This window comes from Palaemon carinicauda, chromosome 40 (assembly GCF_036898095.1).
Source record: "Palaemon carinicauda isolate YSFRI2023 chromosome 40, ASM3689809v2, whole genome shotgun sequence".
Taxonomy (NCBI): Eukaryota; Metazoa; Arthropoda; class Malacostraca; order Decapoda; family Palaemonidae; genus Palaemon; species Palaemon carinicauda.
This window is the reverse complement of record NC_090764.1, coordinates 54565915-54570611: the sequence shown is the minus strand read 5'-3', so window position 1 is coordinate 54570611 and position 4697 is coordinate 54565915.

Below are 4697 nucleotides of genomic sequence, written 5' to 3'. Positions count from 1 at the left end.
GATTATCCTTAAGACATTTTATTCTGCAGATAATGATTACCCTGAAGACATTTTATGCTTGTTCCTCTCCCTACTAAATTTTAAAGTATCATATTGAATTTATGGGTATAGGCCTAAGAATCTTATTTAAGAGCTTAATTATGAGTTACATGAAAGAGGTCTTCCATGTCAATAGTACAAAGAATTATGCAATAGGATTTCTCCGAGACATTTTATTAAGTGACATATCTGACCGCTGATAGCAAAGTGAGTCAAATGACTGAATAAAAGCTAGTAAGTTTTAAAACATTTTATTACTTGTATTGCCGTATACTTTAGTGGTACGTCTGTTGCTAATGATGTTTTCACTTCATCGAGGCTATAACCGAGTAAAAAAAAAAGTTATTTGATAAAGTGTTATTACTGGAATATTTGTCATATTCCTTTTCTTGCTCTCACTGCGGACTAATAAAGTCTCATGATGGATGGAGGCTGCCTCGTCTGTGATAATATTCAGTCTTTGTCTTGAGTTTGTGAGGAATTATTAGATTTATTTTAGTTATTGTATTATTTTTCCCAAGTTGTTTGGTGATTAAAGTCCAATAAACTTAGATAAATCTGATCTCAAGAGGAGAAGGAGGATGAGGAAAAAGAAAACGCAATGGAGACTCAATTTGTAGCGTGAAGGAGTAATGTCCTCCTTCCCAAAGTACTCTCCATTTGCGAATGCTGATAAAGGAAGTTAAACCGTTGTGATTTAGTGAGCAGTAAACATGCCTCCTTCACTCTTGACTTTACTGGTCCCAAGTGCAAATTTCTCTATTTATACTTCCATTTGTTAAGAGTCGTCTTTCACATTTGCTTGTCGAATGTTAAAGTTGTATTTTCCTTTAGGATTAGCATCAGTAATGTAAAAAGGAAGAACGCTTGACTATTGTGATTGGTTTATGATAATTACGAGCAGCCGATATCATAGGTGGTCTCACATCGCTTCTGATCGGCTGATGTATTTGAACTGTAACTGCCATTGGGTGATTAATATTAGGAACGGATATCATGTGCTGAAAATGGCTTACGAAATCGGAAACTGTTATTTATGATGGATAGATTTTATATTATGACTACAGGTGCTTAGGTGACAGGAATTTTATTTGATTAAAAAGTCATTTTTTAATTACCATACACAGTCAAGTATATTTTATTCCAAATTATCTTTAACTTATTATAAATAGCGTTAAAAATATCTTGACTTTAATCACTTCTTTTTATTTCTGGTCATGTATACATGTTTCATGTAACTTATCTCATGTACTGTAGCTAGATGTCTAATACAAAATTGATCGCTTTTGCCATCGCCTATGTAGATTAGCCTGAGGTCATAAATCTTTTCAACGTAATGCGATAAAAAACAAATTCATGATGCAGAACGAAACTGAGTAAGTCCCAAGTGTAGATAGGGCAACAGCCATGGAGATTGGTAGTGACAGAAGTAAGGTGCGTACTGCGATAATTGTAGAAGATACCAACCAAGATTTATGTTGATGGTTGCTGGAACTTGTACCATGAAATGCCGCCCTGGTCATTGGGTTTGGACGAGGACCTGGTGGCACACAGATAATGGATGACGTAACAGCATAAATAAAGGAGAGAGAGAGAGAGAGATTTTTTTTTATTAAATATTCCTAAACCAAACCAGACAATATTGTTGTTATTTTAAAGAACGTCGTAGTTAATACTTTGCAACTTTCATAACACGGTCAGAGTTTCTGGCCTAGAAATTCATTGCTGTTACACCCCCAGTTTGTTATTAAATTGATGTTCTACCAATTCTAGTGACACAGTTCCTTTGAACACAGACGATTATGTGTCGCTAGACAGTGCATTTCAAGAATCTTCACTGTCGTCAACCAAAATATTCATGATATTGTGTTTATTTTCATCATGTATTTACTCATTAAGGATAACCCGAATTTCATGCTATCAGTTGGGTCAGCTGGTGGGTCCAAAGTTAGGTAAAATTCGCTAATATGTCAGAATAGTCTCACTAGGTAATTCACGAAATCCAGCTAGCACTTAATGTCCCGTCAGCATTTATGGCTTCTGATAGCATGATTGATTGCGACCTTGCATTTCATTTGAAGAAAGTGGAATTTTATCTCATTGTGGGATAGTCCTTTCTATATATATATATATATATATATATATATATATATATATATATATATGTGTGTGTGTGTGTGTGTGTATGTATGTATATATATATATATATATATATATATATATATATATATATATATATATATATATATATCCACATATATACATACACACATCCATACAACCATGTGGGAAAAAGATAGGATTCTATACAATGTATCAAGTACTCTCTAATCAAATAAAATTAAGAATTTCCTATCGTGAAGCAATACTCTTTACTCAAACATTTTATTTATTCATTTACACGCAAACATCACGAATGCTGAAGCAGGTTTCACACACACACACACACACACACACACACTCATATATATATATATATATATATATATATATATATATATATATTGTGTATATATATATATATATATATATATATATATATATATATATATATATATGTAGCAGGTTTCACACACACATGTATATATATATATATATTGTATGTGTGTTTTAGTAGTATGGGAGATACAGAACTAGGGTGAAGTAGCGTTTGTAGCATTAGTAAAATAATAAAGGTAAAAAATTAGTGAAAGAATACCGCTTTGACAGTCTGAGAAATGTATTTTCGCAGAAAAAAAGAAAGTTATGTTTTTTTTTTTTGGGGGGGGAGAGGGTCTGCTAATGTAATTAGTCAGATTTGGAGAAGGCGAAGATGAATCTCGATTGCATAGGTATATGCTAGCGAGAGATGCTGTAGTTGGTAGTTGACAAGCTTCTTTAGTGGACGAATATTGAGAAAATTAGTTTCGGAAGTGACTCAATAAGTGTAAATGCGGTATTTTTAGGATTCTCAAAGAAGAATATAGACGTTTGTGAATATTTGTTATGGCAATTAAGAGGCTAAGAGTTTTTAGATATATTGTTAATACAGAATAGATTGAATAGCAATATCCTGTGAGTGCTGGTAAGAAGAGGAGCATATTACTTAAATTTTATGATTATGATTATTAGATTATTGTGAAAGGTATTATCGTAAACGTTTTAAATGGTGAGGAATGTGTTAATTTGATTAATAACGCAAACGGTTTTCATTAAATAGGAGCCAAAAGTGACATAACATAAGGTGCATAAGTTATGTAAGTAAGAAGTGATTGCACTCAGGGAATTTGGAAGGTATATTTTTCCTTTGTGAATGTGAGAAATTTTGCTATGAGAATTATAGGAGCTTAATATCGCTTAACATAACAAGAAATGCATGATATTAAATCAAGATTAAGTAATACAGATGAAAGGTGAAGAACAGTGAGAAATGGTTTGTGAATCAAGTGTTTATAATGAAAAAGTTCTGTGAAAAGTTTTTAAGTAAATGGAAAATTTTGCATCGTATACATAATATTATAAAACCTTATAATAATACTGATGGGGTAGCAATATGGAATGTATTTGTGGAAGGGGGTTAAGGCCGTCATTGCACTTCATGCGATCCACTTTGTGCTAAATATATTTATGAAGAGCTTTTGCAATGTCCTTTCGACCCCTACGTGCTTTCACTTTTTACCCTTCTACTTTACTCCCTTTCCTGCTTCCTTTTTTCCATTTTACTGTCAGACCTTTTTTTTTTTTTTTACTTTTACTCCATAATGCAACTACTGAATGCCCATCTCGGCCCAAGATCTGGCCCATAATGCCAAAATTCATGAATGGTATCATATGCATCACAAAAGGTATTGATAATATTGTGAATAAAGCAGAGTTCATTGGACTGTCTCTTGTTTAGTGTAAAAGTGAATCTATGACAAGAGTATGTTGTCCCCATTGGTATTCAATAATTTTTGCGATCAAATAGTGGGGGAAATCATAAATGAAAAGACATATGATACAACCATTAAGTGTGGGATGCTAGAATGAGTTGATAATGTATTTATGAAATAGCTGATGTTTGAAAAGAATTAAATATGCATTGGTTATAGTAATAGAAACTCTGTAAGTGTTCCTTAAAAGATGAATGAGTAGGATATATGAGCAAGAGTAAAGTAATTACATTATAATGGGTGGTAGTATAATGGAGGAGGTCAATTTATATTAGTATACTGAGTAGATATAACGAATAAATGTGGAATGAGTAATTATATGAGTCACAGAACAAGTAATGCCAGGATCGTAACATGGTTTTTACAAAAGATTTGAAAGAGAGTTCTTAGTGTTCACTGGAACAAGAGTTGAATGGATGAAACAATCGTTGAACAAGCTCTCTATTGAAAAGGAAAGTGTGAATGTGTTGAAAGCGAAAGAGAGGAAAGTCGTTGAAGCCGTAGTAATTTTTACATGTAGCATATCCAATACTGTATAAATTTTGTGATAAATTAATGGTTCAGTGTTATTGAAAACATGTATTGGGGGGATTTTCGAGATTATTTGGCCCTGTGAAGAAATTGACAACTACAGGTTAGTGTGAATTCTACATAATGCGGAATAGTGTGAATAAAGGAATAAAGAGCAATGTGAGTATTGGGATAGAAAGCGTGCAAGAAAATTTGGAATAATGGAAATCCTAGAGA